The 14932-nt window shown below is 40.7% G+C and overlaps 1 protein-coding gene across 1 annotated transcript in view; it reads right to left on the reverse strand.

Moving 5' to 3' along the window:
- Positions 1–14932, reverse strand: part of PSMB7 (proteasome 20S subunit beta 7) — a 62812-nt gene that overhangs the window by 15431 nt on the left and 32449 nt on the right. The gene's annotated exons all lie outside the window — the stretch shown is intronic.

Here is a 14932-nt window from a genome sequence, read left to right on the forward strand (position 1 = left end):
ATCAATCTTCCAACCCAGGCCTCTTCAGAGCCCACGTGTGCACGCTCCACCCAGCCCATTCAGCCCATTCTTACCGCTCTATCCCCTAATTCCATTCAGCTGAGTTAAAAGCCAGTGTATTTGTCAAGGAACCAAAGTTAATGAGTCTTTACGTCTTTTTAATATTCTGTTATCACCAAGGTTCTGATTCTAGAAAAACTACATTCTAACATGACAGGGTGACAATGACAGCAAGAATGACCACATTCTACAGATAAAATATTCACTGCAAATATTTTTAAAAATCTGTGCCACTAGGTGGAATTTTAAAATATCTATTTAGTGCAACTTCCTATCATTTCTTGGTTTCTGCACAATTTCAGGGTTAGGGGAGGGTAGTATAAATTACCTAACAGACACCCACAAGTAACATTATCTGTTAAGGTTAAAACTTTAACTACCTTCCTGAGGTATGCTGCTGGGGTCTCATTACAGCAGGTAATCTCACATTCCGCCATGCACAACACACTAAGTACCAGCATCTCCCAATTACACTGCAACGCAAATCTCAAAGGACATCTGAAAAGTCTACACAGCTCCTGCACCCACTGCTGAAACACAAGCACCTCTAATGGAACGTGGCAGCTTTCTAAACTAAATATTCACATGCAGGGACAGGGATGCTAAGCTCCGGCCTTACCTCACACTGAAGAGCGGATGCTAATTAAAAGGCCACACTGACTCGGGAAATGACCGCCCAGACAACTTTAGACACTGTCTGCCATTTCCCTTCCCAGCTGTCCCAACTTCCAGGACTGCACGACTGAGAGGCAGAGCAGGGGCCCCCGTGCCTCTGGACATAACATTCCTGTCCGGAATGGTCTCCTTCTCTTCTGCCTCCCTGTCCCACCTTTCCTCACACCCCAAGACCAAAAACAATTCACGTGAGGAGTCACATGCAATTTGAGGTGGCTTTATAGTCCCCCAGATAGAGTCCATCGGCTCCTCTTCCGCCGTACCCCTACTGCCCACTGTATGGGTACCATTCTCGACTTTTCATGCCATAGTCCCTGCTTGTGGGCCTGTGCATCCCTCTCTAGGTTGTAAAGTCACTAAGAAAGGGACCATGTCTTAAAACCAGGCACAGGCCTGATCAACAAAACTCAAGGTGAATGGCATGCAAGCCCACCCTTCACATGTCTGAAGGACCACCGTCTATCAACAGTTTACAGAGGGCTTAATGGCAACTCCAGTGGCAACACAGATCTCTTCTGGTGGCACAGATGCCAAGAAACTTCCCCTATTACACTCTGCCTTTGCCAGTTTTGATGTGCCTTAGGAGTTTTTGAGAAAGAGCACCTTTTTTTTTTTTTTTTTAAAGCTTTCACAATAGCAGAAGGTATCCAGGGTATATTTGTTCCTACCATAATCATTTGGCTATTTTTAGAACTGTTTTTACTTCAGCTAGCAAAATCTACACTTGATATAGGCTGTCATGGAAAAAAAAAAAAACCTGTCATAAAGGTAGTAATGGCTTTGAAATATCTCATCCAAGCCAACTTTATTCTCATCCCTCTTAAGAATCGCCAGTCCCTTCAAATATTGGCAGTTCCGTTTATTCAGATCTTCCAATATATAAAATTTGCTGACTTTTCCCCCCTTGAGTTGATATAGATACATAAAAACTGCAAAGCTTTTTTTTTCTTGGCTAGAAACAAAACTTCTCTGCTTGCCTGTGTAAAATACAGGGGCATTTTTAAATTACCGTATGCTTTAGATCAGAAGGTAAAATCAGTACAGTAGCAATTTAAAACCTTCCAGCCTGTGAAAGCTGACAATTAACTCAGTGAAATACGGTCCAAGCCCTCACGACCCCCAATTCTTGTAGGCAGTGGTCTCAATTAACACCTAAATGCCCTGCATTAGAAGGTTTACCATTTTATAGTTTAGGTTAATTTACATATATCGTGCAAACCTACACAGGTACTAGATTTAAATATTTGGCCCCAAATATTATTTTAAACTTAATTTTCCACAGAGCTAATAAAAAGAAAAATCTTTGCTAAAATTCTTCATCATGCTTCCGTGTACATTAGCAAACGTGCAGTGTGTGACTGTCTTGCACACCCACGAGCCCACCACCCCCCTTTCTGATATCACACACCACACAAGTACAATAAACCATGTGAATATTTCATACCGCTGTGAAATATGCTGGATTATCAATTCAACATCTGCTGTCTTTAGGGTCCGGGAGTCCCGCAGAGACACTTTCAATTTGTAATTGAGTTCTATGCTGAATTAATCAGCAGTTTATCTTTTTTACTAAAATAATGTCTTCACCATTAAACCAGATTTACATTAACAATTTATGCCAAATTACCTGCCAAGGCAAAACTTATAAGATTCTAAGCTACAAACCAGTAACACTCAGTCCTATATTTCATTTCTTGTATTTCTTTAACCCATATACAAGAAAGTGGAAATCCATTGTTCCAAGAGCTTGCAAAACTCTAACCACAGACAACCTCTTGGATTTGTAACAGAGCCTCACTTTTGATGGTGAAATTCGTGCTGGTTTCCTCCTCTCCCCCTGAAAGCCACTGTTCAGTAAGTGGTTATGATTCCAAATTTTTACCAAATAGAATTCTAAAATGAAATAAAGTCAGTGAATAACAAAAGAGTATCTTTTATTTCTTTTCCCAATGAAAATCTTCCCATTCTAAATCTTGGCTTGGCTCAAGTAACCGAAAAAAGACAACCTAGATAAAGGAAGGATTTTTAGTGCTTATTATGTACCTGAGACCCAAGTTAGCAAAGGCAATTCAATTTGAAGAGAGCGGTGAAGTCCCATTTTCTCTTTGATATCACGACACAGAACATTTCATTAGCAATATCTTCCTTTCAATTCCACCTATACAGTTAAAAGTCTCCAAACACTTATGAATTCAACACTATCTCTGAATCTAGCTCTCACCTCTCTCTCTGATTCGTCTCTGGTCACAAGACCAGAAGTTTTTTGCTGCTGGACTTTTGCCACAGGTGCCAGCAGACAACATACTTCATGAAATATTTCTCCTATATGGTGTATGTCCCCCTACATTTCAGTTCTAGGAAATATGTAAAGCAAAAACATTTCAAATGGAACACCTGCTCCAAAGAAATGCATCATAAATAATTACCTATCAACTACAATAGAATACCTATCCCTTCTTTTCTATCTACTTTGCCAATAGCTGCACAAGGAATTCCCACCACCATACACAACAGCCTCTCTCAGTACTGCCTCTGCATTACAGCACCAAGCCTAACAGCTTGTAATCACTTGGAACCCATAACTATCTGCTGATGACATACTGGTTACATGAGAATATGAAATTGGGTGTTTACACAGCAGGGCAGAAGACATGACAGAATTTTCAGAAATATTTTTGGGAGAAAAATCAACAAAGTCAATAACAAAGCCAATATACCATTTGTTGATATCCTTTCATTACTCCTCTAAGAACTGGAAATAGAGACCTTCAAAATGTATATAGTCACTAAGATTTGTTGATTCTTGAATTCCAGAGACCTGGCCCCAAGAAGAAACCATTCCGAGCTTACAGAGATTTTTGGTAAACTATGCCTTTCCTTTTCTGTTTCCTTCCATCTAACCCCCTTTTATTTCCTGAAATTAAATGGGAATAAGTCACACTTTCTAAAATTTCCTTCGACCCTTCCCCAAAATATGCCACTTTCAACTTTGACTTTTAATAAAGGCAGAATGTGATGGCAAGGGTAGAAAGGAGGACCCGCCACCACCATTAACTGGGGTTCTGAAGATAGAGAGATGAGGAAGACACAGACTTGAACAGAAGAATACACATTCAGTGGCCACTTCTAAGTCCAGGAAGACTAACGAATCCTAGAGAATCAAGAAAGAAAGAAGCAATTACTTCTAAAATTCCAAACCCTGTATGGTAGGAAGCAAAGTCCTGCTCTTGAATCAGGTGAAAGACCGCATAAAATTTCTATCTGCTCTGTAAGATGCCACAAAATTCAAAAAGCAAGAAGACTGAAGAGGGCAGCCTTAACTCAAGAAGTCCCTTCCTACCTCTCCAAAGCTGGCCACCAGTGGGCTCCAATGCACAGAGCAAGCTGACTTCTTAAAAGGGGGACAACTCAAAATATCTGGTGCTGGTGGGAACCTTTCACCTTCAACAGAGTTTCTCATCATCATCTATTCTAAAGACATAATGGGTGATTTTCCGAATCACCCACTGAACCATAAATGCCAACTTCAATAACTGTTCACTTCTAAAATTAACTGGTTAATAGCACTATTAGAAATCACTACTTAGAATAATTCCATACAGGACCCTAGGGATTGTATGTTAGGGTTCAGACATCTCTAAAACCTAACGTTTTATGCTAAATAAAGCCAGAGAGAAAATTATTGGGGAAAACTGATACATCTTTTGATCCAATAATAAAGACAATTTATTATGTCTAATGCTTCAGGTCTTAAGGAAAGCCAATAAGCAGGAATTATGATCAAAAGCAAATGACAGAAATAGCCTCAGGGGGAGCCTCTGAAAAGGCCCTTTCAATATTTAAACAAATGTACAATCATCAACCCAATTACGGCACTAATCCAGTGTATAAAGGAAGCACGTCAAATGTTTCAATTGTCCCATCTAAACGTTTCCATAGTTGCCCTAGTTCTTAACAAAAAATCCATCAAAACCACAATAAGACCAATTCACACACACCCACCAGGATGACTACAATCCAAAGGATGATAAGTCTTGGTGACAATCAAGGATAGAGGATATATGGAAGGATATATGGAAAGGAGGACATATAGAAATCGAAACCTTCACACACTGCTAGTGGCACAGACGCTTTGGAAAACTCTGGTAGTTCCACAAAAGTTTAAACATAGAGTAACTATATGACCTGGCAATCTTGCTCCTAGAATTTCTCTTCCCAAGAGAAATCATAACATATGTCCATACAAAAACTTGTACACCAATGTTCATAGCAGCATTATAAATATAGTCAAATAGGGAAAACAATCCAAATGTCCAACTAATGAATAAGTAAAATGTGGTATGTCCATACAACAGAATACTATTTGACCATCAAAAAGAAATAAAATACTGATATATGCTACAACACGGGTGAAATATTACACAAAGTGAAAGAAGCTAGGCACAAAAGACCACATATTATATGATTACATTTACATGAAATGTCCAGAACAGGCAAGTGTACAGAGATAGTGGATTAGTTATTGCCCAGGGCTGGGAAGATTGGGGGAAAATGGGGAGTGATGGCTAATAAGAATGGAGTTATTATTTTTTTTAAGGTGATGGAAATGTCCTAAGATTGACTGTGGTAATAGCTGTACATCTCTGTGAATACACTAAAAACCACTGAACTACACACTTAGAACAGGTGAACTGCATAGGTGTGAATTATCAATGAAGCTGTTATTACATAGTAATAGAACTAGGTATCCCACACTTTTAGAACAGTAGACCTAAAAAAGTAGTCAAAACATCTGATTAGTTACAAGTCAATCAATAAACTCACACTTTAATATTAATTTTTTTTAAAGCTAAGACACCAGTACAGTGGCTTGTGCCTGTAATTCCAGCTACTGAGGAGGCTGAGACAGTCAGATCACTGGAGGCCAGGAGTTCAAGACTAGCCTGGACAGCACAGTGAGACCACTTATCTAAAAATTTTTTTTTAATTAGCTGAGCATGGTAGCACCCTCCTGTATTCCAGCTACTTGGGAGGCTCAGGCAGGAGGATCCCTTGAACCCAGGCATTCAAGGCTGCAGTGAGTTTTAAGTGTGCCACTGCACTCCAGCCTTAGCAACACAGCAAGATCCCATCTCTAAAAAATAAAAATAAATAAATAAAAGCTAGGGATTGGCCAGGCACAGTGGCTCATGCCTGTAATCCCAGCACTTTAGGAGGCTGAGGCGGCAGATCACCTGAAGTCAGGAGTTCGAGACCAGCTTGGCCAATATGACGAAACACCATCTCTACTAAAAATACAAAAATCAGCCGGGCATGGTGGCGCACACCTGTAATCCCAGCTACTTAGGAGGCTGAGCCAGGAGAATCACTTGAACCCAGGAAGTGGAGGTTGCAGGCAACAGAGTGAGACTCCATCTCAAAAGAAAAGAAAAAAAAAAGCTAAGGATCACAATAAACAAAAATACCAGCATAAATCCTTATCCTTTTTTTCTTTCTGAGACAGGGTCTCACTCTGTCGCCCCAGGCTGAAGTGCAATGGCACAACTCACTGCAGCCTTGACTGCCCTGGCTCAAGCGATCCTCTCTCGCCTCAGCGTCCTGAGTAGCTGAGACTATAGGGATGTACCACCATACCCGGCTAATTTTTTCTGTTTTTTTTTGTAGAGACAGGGTTTCGTCATGTTGCCCAGGCTGGTCTCAAACTCCTGAACTCAACCGCTCCGCCCGTCTTGGCCTCCCAGAATGCTGGGATTACAGGCATGAGCCACGGCGCCTGGCCTAGCATAAATCCTTAAAAGCATTTAATGAGAAAATAATTTGGGGTCTAAATACACATTTTCCCCCCAGACAAACGAGATACCGAAACAGATGTAACAACCAAATATAACCTTAAAACCTAAAAATCTGGAGAAGTGAGTCAAGTTCAGCTCATTAAGCTGACACCTATTAAAGCGCCATAAGAAAAACAGCCTGAAACACCATCAAAACAGATAAGAAAATCATTGTTTATAATAGTTATCGAAGGTCGAGGTTTTTTTGGTTTAATTTTGCATTTACTTAAAACTCTGTGTTTGATGCCAACAGGGTTCAAGTTGCACAGGAAGGTGCTTCGGCTAAACACGGATAGTCTTCCTTGATCTCCACTGTCGGCTGTGTGGGTTCCGCCAGCAAACCTCCCAGCGAGTGGTCACCTTCCTATGGAGTCATTAAACCTCTGAATGTCAGCTGGTGGGATTAGCCAGCAGCTTCCACACCTGAGCCCCTGTGGCAGGGACAGAGGCATTTGGATCAAGATCACTAATGAATACAGAATTCATATGTCGCTTGTCAGGGCTCCTGAGCTCAGAGTCGCACAGATGCAACCTAAATAAGACGGAGGACAGAACAATCGTTGACGAAGATTAAAAAGTTTTGGCAGTTGGGAAAAAAAGAGCACCTCATTATTCAAATATGATAGTCTTGCTTATTTTTTTTTATTTTTGTTCAAGTTATTCATGATTCACCTCAAATGGACAAATGCCATTCACCAATATTTAAAGACTTCTTGGTCTCATTACTAAATCTGAAGAGGGCTGTGTTGTCTGTACATCAGCTATATGGAGAAAACAGCTCTCCTGTAAAACAGCTCTCTTGTAAATAATATTTGAAAATTTTAGGGGAATATAACAATCACAAGCTATTTAGGGTGGAGGGCAGTTTAAAAATGAAAAAAAAAATCTAGAATTAAAAGAAAAAAATGATCTTCCACAGCCAAGTGATTTTATTACATTTACTAACATCTCGATCTCTGACTTCCTTAAACTTTTCTGTTCCTGGGTTCCCTCCAATCACAGAGCTGCCAAAGAGCTTTACACACCTTGTCTGACACTTGCTTGGCTTTCTGCCGTCTTCACAAGACCTCATCAGAGAAAAGAAACAGCCCAAGCAGCCCACACCTCTGCTCACCTGGAATAAGATGTCTTTCCCAGTCTTGTTAAAGAATTACAGGAATAAGAAAGTGTTCAAGAATTAAAGGAATAAGATGTCTTTCCCCCACTGTTGTGAAAGAATGACAAAGAGGCAGATATAGCCCAGTGGCTGAACCCATCGGAGGGCTCTAACGTCAGGCTGACCAGGGTTCAGACTCTGAGTCTTCCACTGAGTGTGTGACCTCTGGCCAGTTATTTGACCTCCCTACGGCCCAATTTTCTTCTCTACAAAATGAAGATAACAAAGTACTGACCTCAAGGAACTGCTGAAAAGTAAATGAAATAATATACCACTGTCTATGACCACCACATATGCCTGTCTCCAATATTACGCTTTCAGATAAGAAGGCCTGTATCTATCTATATCACGCTATAAATTCACCAAGCCTGATGCCAGCACAAATAATCACGTTAGTCGTTGCTATGCGATGTTTGTATCCTACTATTGAATAACTAAAAAACTAAAACTAGCTGCCATATTTTAGAGCCAATTTTGTGTGAGCCACCATCTAAGGTGTTTTTACAGGCCGCATCTAACGCTCACAGCAACGTGCAGGCAGGTCTCTGTTCCAATCGTACAGACGAGGATGCCCCTCTTCCCAGAGTCCTGCTTAAGGACAGAGGAAACAGACCTGCAGCCCAATCCTCTAGCTCCCAAGCCCCATGCCCCTTTCCATGCAACCATATTGAACTCATACTATGTTCTCTTTTGGGACCATTCTATATGCCAAATAGCACAATTTTTTAATCAAAATAATGCAGATCTCTCACACTATTGTCCATCTGCAAAGCACAAATGAACTTGCAACTCAGTGTCTTCCTAATACTGGACTTACAAAAAAACACACACACAGTTACTTCTAAGATTTGCTGTCAGAAAACCATATTGGTATCAACTCTCATTATTTAAAGTGGATCTATAGCTGCCTGCAATGACAGATTAATTCTGTTTCCTCAGTAGCTAGGTGTTTGGCATCACGTTTGTGAGGTAACCACAAGCCTTTAGGGCGATAGCTGCTCACATCTTTAGCAATCTATAAGAGCTTCTCTAGAGGCCAACACTTGCTGAGTGATGAAATATGACTCCATAAATCAGACGGCTGAAGTGGCGCTTGTATACGTCACCACCTATCTTCATAGCTTCTCTCTGAAGGGTATAGGGTAGGAGCTCATCCCTCGGTATTGCAACCAGAGAAAGGACCATCACAGTTGGCATTGACTAAGCATGTGCTACTTAAAACTGAAGACACACTAAGACTAGGGGAAAAAAAAGATCCTGCTGGTGTTAGCACGCCTCAGGCAGTGGTAGAAGCTTCAGCAACTCATCTTCAAAAGGCAGAGAGCCAGAGCTCTAGAAACCTGCAAAAATTGGCTAAGCCTGCAGTCTTCATTTCTTTAAGTTGAGCATCTTCAAAGTCTAGAATTCTAACTGTAGGGCACAGCAGCTGCCACTGCAGATCTGATCCTCTCAGCTTTTGGCAGCTCTCAACTTGAGATTCTAGCAAAAGAATTTTTCAAGTTGCTATTATTGCCTGTCATGGATTTATAAATATTGTGCACTATCTGCTGTGGCATGGCTCTCATGGGACGCCAGAGCATGCCAAATGCATAACAGAATGAAAAACAGTTTCTATTCTTCAAATAAATGCTAATTTTTTTTAACTGTGCTCACACGATGTGTTTGGTGACCAACTTCAATAGTACAGAATATGTATCAGAGAGGGGGGAAAAAAGCTGATTGTCTTTTCCAGCAGCATTCAGCTGCTACTTTCATTAAGCTTGTTTAATTAGATTCCAGATGCTAATTTGCAAGTCGATACCAGAGGGTGCAGGACAGTTTGCCTTTGAATCATCTCCCTGTGATGTGAGGGTCCTGCGCACACCACTACCCTTCAGCAGCCCTCGCAAGATATTCTGACAATTAGTGCAAAGAGGGGCAGTATTGATCTTGACAGACTAAATGTTAATCTTCTACCCATTTTAATGAATTGTAATCTCCAAGAGTTTAAATTTCTCACTAGGCCAAATGAAAACATCCCTTCTTACAAAGAAATAGAATAGAAGGAAAACTAACCTACATTATCGGATTCATTTAATTCTCTCTCCCCCTTAAAAAAAATCCATGTTTCATTTTAGCAATTTTAGCAATTTTCAAGATACATATCTGCCAAGCTAATGCCATATTTCCAGGTATCATGATCAAACTCCTTATTTTTAACTGGAAAATGGACTGAAAATGCCCCAGCATGGTTATCACTAGTTTTCCTGTCCAGCTAAGCTAGCCTGTGGGTAAGAACCAGGACCAGGAGCTGAATTCTTATACCAGCCTTAACAATAGAGAAGAAAAAATCTGGGGGAATGCTCTGAGCAATTCATCATCACCAAAAAAACCTCTCATATAACTGACCCCTTGTCATCAGGTCAACTTACACATTTCAAAATCCCCTATTCTGGTAATACATTGGTACAGTGTCTGAATGAGCACCTTCACTGATAAAAATAAAGCACGAGATTTATCACCAGTAAGTAATACAATTTTTTATGCCTTCATTTCCATCACAGCTAAGTACTGTGAACACTAAAGGTGAAATTATCAAACTGTTTCAAAGGAAGGTTACTCTCAGAATCACTAAGTTGTTTTTAACACCTTTTTATCCACCCATTCAACACACACTGGCTGAATACCTACTATGCACCAGTCACCATGCTAGGGCAAGGGAACAGAAATGACCAGGTGTACGTACGCACAGTCCCTGCCCGAGAAGAATTCAGGCTCACGGCAAGGGAACAAACAAAAAAATGAAAATTAGAAGACCACTCAAGGTAGCGTTTAGGCCAAAACTGGGTGAGATTTTTTGAAGATTTTTAATGTGCCCTAAACTCACATGGTTAGTTGAAACTCAGGAACTGAGGACTTTTACTTGAGGCAAGTCATAGCTCAGATAACTTAAAACAGCAGAAGCCCATCTTGGGCGTTTACGAATCCCAGCTGGGTTTCACTCTTCTGCTTTTTCGGCCTATAATTTCCCAATGAGCATTTGCCCTTTGCCCCATCTTCATTTTCCCTGTGTCCTTAATGGGGTGTTTGGTTTGCTGACTCTGTGCCCCAATACTGCAAGCTATTTGAGAAGTGTACTGGTTATCGTCCTCTGTTACCTTGAAAAGATGTTCAGCACTTTCTAGATAAGAAGAAAAGGTCACTTCCATTTCCCAGGTGGTTTTGATAACTCAGACTAAGCTCAGGGTTATCCTACTGTCTCAAGGCAACACACACATACTGAACCTCAGGAGCTAAGAACAGAGATGACTTCATGGCCCCTGCCCTCAAGGAGCTCCCTCTCTCACTGGCATGGAGGAGATGCCTCTGAAAACAGCCAGAAAACAACAGGACAGGAGTACAGTGCAGCACAGGGACACAAATAAATGAAGCAGCAACAGGGTACTGCTGGTGGGCACCAGTGGTAAGGAGTCCACGGACAGCCAGTGCACGCTATATTCAAAGAACAGTGAGCAGACAAGAATGGCCAAAGGGAACTATGTTCCCCCAGAGTTTAATCCCTGGACTTACATGTGATGGTGATATATGAACCATTTTTATTTCTATCAATAGTATGTACCCACTTTCATGTGTCTTGAAAAATATAGGCTGGCCATGGTGGCTTATCTGAGCCCAGGAGTTTGAGACCATCCTGGGCAACATAGTGAGACCTCATCTCTACTAAAATTCAAAAAAATCTGCCAAGCGTGGTGGTACACAACTATAGTCCCAGCTACTTGGGAGGCAGAGGCGAGAAGATCACTTGAGCCTGGGAAGTCGAGGCTACAGTGAGCCCTGGTCATGCCACTGCACTCCAGCCTGGGCAACAGAGCAAGATCCTGTCTTAAAAAAAGAAAAAGAAAAGAAAAATAGAACCAGTACATCAAACCCAGGATTTCAGATATAAACTGTATTTTAAAAATAAATTTAAGTTAAAAAGGTAAATCAAAGTGGTTGCTGGAAACATGGAGAATGGAACTGCCTGGAAAGGGGGCCTCAGGGGTAAAGGAAACGTTCTCTATCTTCATTTGAGTGCCAAAACCCATTGAACTCTACACTCAAGATCTGTGCACTTTATTATATGTAAATTATACCTTAATTTGAGTTAATTTAAATTTTCAAAAAAATTAATAGAGCAGGTGGCACCTGGATATGGCAGAAACCTTAAATGTAGTGTGTAAATGACAAGTTCAAAACGCAGTGATAGGCTGGCCCTGCCCAATAAATGTTCTGGTAGCTACAGTTTAAAAAATAGAATTAGATGATATTTTATTAATATTTTCATTTAGCCAATATACTTGAAACAGTACCATTTAACATATAGTCAGTATAAAAGTTATTGAGGTGTTTTAAAAGCTTCTTGTATTAAGTCTCTGAAACCTGGTGTGCGTTTTCCACTTACAGACCCTCTCAACTGACATTTCAAACGCTCGATAACCACGTAAGGTTAGCGCTGGACAGTGCAGCTAGAGATGACGGGAACACAAGACAGGTTTTTAAGGAGGGAGGAACTTGTATTCCATAAATACTATAGTCCAAAGGCCCAGCACTATCCAAAGTACAGGTTTGGAGATCAGGAAACAGAAAGACTTTGGGCTTCCTCTAATTTGTTATTTGTTTTAACAATAAAGCCAAGAGTTTATTTCATAAGTCTGGCCTAAAAATTACTGTTGGTTAAACAATTTGTTATTACAACAGCCTAAAACTGCCCCTTTGCAAAGCAATTCTCTGTGAGTGAGTGGCAGTTACTGTCCTGGCAACCCATTCGAGGTGTGAAAGGCAGCAGTGCTATTCTCCTGGCTTTCTGTCTAAGACACATCCAGAAGCCTTTCCACACTGAAAGGAAACAGCAGGCTTAGTCACCCAATTCTGTGGTCTCTAATTAGGCAAGAAAAGTTATCCAGGGCTTTTTGACACAGAAAGAAAGTCTCCCTGGAAAGAAGGAAAATTAAAAGTTTGGAAATTGTAAACCAAAATGTCTTTGTTGTTATGAGTTCTATACAGACGCAGAACCAGAAATGACAGACACTTTGGCTGAATCTAAAATGGTGTCCTCTCAACTCTGCTAGGCAGTCTCGGCCTTCATTTAATATTCACCAAAAGCAAACAGTGTGGTTAGCACAGTTAGTGGCTTGGTCTTCACAATAAATGTTTCCTACTATTAACATCTCTTTAGATTTTTAAACAATTAATCTGCTGACAGCTGTTATTCTATTACGTGCCTTCTGTTTACTTTTAAACTCAACCACTGAAGAAGAAGGTACCACCTTCACCTTAATAAAGTGATTTTCGGCCGGGCATGGTGGCTCACACCTGTAATCCCAGCCTTTGGGAGGCCAAGGTAGGCAGACTGCTTGAGCTCAGGAGTTCCAGACCCACCTGGGCAGCATGGTGAAACCCAGTCTCTACAAGAATTGCTTGAACCCAGGAGGCAGAGGTTGCAGTGAGCCGAGATCATGCCACTGCACTCCAGCCTGGATGACAGAGTGAGACTCTGTCTCTCCCTCTTTTCTTTTTTTTTTTTTGAGACAAAGTCTGGCTCTGTCACCCAGGCTGGAATGCAGTGGTATGATCTCGGCTCACTGCAACCTCTGCCTCCCAAGTTCAAGTGATTCTCCTTCCTCAGCCTCCCGAGTAGCTGGGATTACAGGCGCCCGCTACCACGCCCGGCTAATTTTTTGTATTTTTAGTAGAGACAGGTTTCACCATGTTGGTCAGGCTGGTCTCGAACTCCTGACCTCAAGTGATCCACCCGCCTCGGCCTCCCAAAGTGTTGGGATTATAGGCATGAGCCGCTGCGCCCAGTCGAGACTCTGTCTCTAAAATAAATAAAGTCATTTTCACTGATTGTCAGTGTGCATGTGGTTTCAATAACAAGTGAATAAAAACCAGTAACCTAAAACTGTCCATTTAAATAATCAATGTGAAATAAGAATATGGCCAATCTGTTTCAAGGTCTCACAGCTAATGCTCCCAGTTATGGACACAACTGATCTAAGAAACATTCTTCAGATTGATAATATCAATTTTATCGAAAGGATGCTGACATTCCCCTTTACTTCCCAAAATCACATCAAATATTGAATTCACAGCCTTTGAACCATTTCAAATCCAAACTCTAAATAAGGTAAAATTACTTTGGTGCAGTGTTAAAGTCACTTCTAATGTACCTCATACTCTCAACTTTTCCTACAATTCTCATTTTTCTTTAACATACGGAAGTCCCAATCAACTGGAAATAGACAAAGCTTTCAGGAAGATTTGAAAAGATTAATGTGTTTTAAAGAAGGGTTTGGCATTACTGAGGTGATTTTCTAAACAAAACTCAAGAGTACACCTCCTTGTACCTCTGTGAGTTCTAATGGATGCGTAGAACCTTAGGAACTCCTCTCCTATAGTTAGAAAACTGGGGAACTTTTTTTCTTTTCTTTTTCAAGTGACCTAGTATTAATATATCCTATTTTTTCTCTGTATTTAAGAAGGCCAAATAGAAAATAATGCTGATATGGGAGTAACTGTTCACATTGAGAAATGAGAACAGAATCCCAATCTCATTTATTGTCTATACTTGGACCTGTTTACTATTCTTAATTGGAACAAGACACTATCATTTTTAGTGTAAAACACCTAAATGCTATACACTGTGTTTTAATTCCTGCAGCTTATCCGAGAAGCGAAGAAATCTAGCCAAGTGACCAAGTCACTTATATGAGCTATCCCCATGTACCGAGGGTAGGTATCGCAGTTTCCAGCAGAAAACCCCTGTCTGTCCTGGCTGATCAGTATCTTTAATCCTACTTTCTCTGGCTTTGACAGCACTTGGTTCAAACCTAAAGGGCAGAGAGAGCTTCAGAGTTCCAATGACACTTGGTGCTCCAATGACAATGAGATGATGGAAGAACAAAATATTTTTAATAAGCAATCTTTTCCAAAGATGACTGGACATAAGGCACTGTCAAAAAGCAATTCCCAGAGACACCCTCTGGTCCCTAAACAATACTGCAAAGTCAGAAATGGCAAAAACCTACATACTAAGAAATAGGGTAAACCACTCATAAACTACCTATTAATTGTTGAAAAGAAGTTGATACTCCCCATCAAAAAATTAACAACCATCAAAAAAGCTTATGTGCCCAATGCTGGTTTAGCGGCCAGATGTAGTGCCGTGGAGGAGTAACGTGGTACCATGATG

The sequence above is a fragment of the Gorilla gorilla genome, chromosome 13, assembly GCF_029281585.2.
Source record: "Gorilla gorilla gorilla isolate KB3781 chromosome 13, NHGRI_mGorGor1-v2.1_pri, whole genome shotgun sequence".
NCBI classification, from domain to species: domain Eukaryota; kingdom Metazoa; phylum Chordata; class Mammalia; order Primates; family Hominidae; genus Gorilla; species Gorilla gorilla.